Raw genomic sequence first — 304 nt, 5'->3', positions numbered from 1 at the left:
CTAACAGTGGTATTATTGGTACTAACAGTGGTAATATCGGTACTAACAGTGGAATTATTGGTACTAACAGTGGTATTATCGGTACTAACAGTGGTTTTCTTGGTACTAACAGTGGTATTAGCGGTACTAACGGTGGTATTATCGGCCCTAACGGTGGTATTATCGGTACTAACAGTGGTATTATTGGTACTAACAGTGGTACTTTCGGTACTAACAGTGGTATTATTGGTACTAACAGTGGTATTATCTGTACTAACATTGGTATTAGCGGTACTAACGGTGGTATTATCGGTACTAACAATGG

The sequence above is a fragment of the Chiloscyllium plagiosum genome, chromosome 37, assembly GCF_004010195.1.
Source record: "Chiloscyllium plagiosum isolate BGI_BamShark_2017 chromosome 37, ASM401019v2, whole genome shotgun sequence".
NCBI classification, from domain to species: Eukaryota; Metazoa; Chordata; class Chondrichthyes; order Orectolobiformes; family Hemiscylliidae; genus Chiloscyllium; species Chiloscyllium plagiosum.
The sequence above is the reverse complement of the archived record's forward strand: the minus strand, read 5'-3'. Positions refer to the sequence as shown.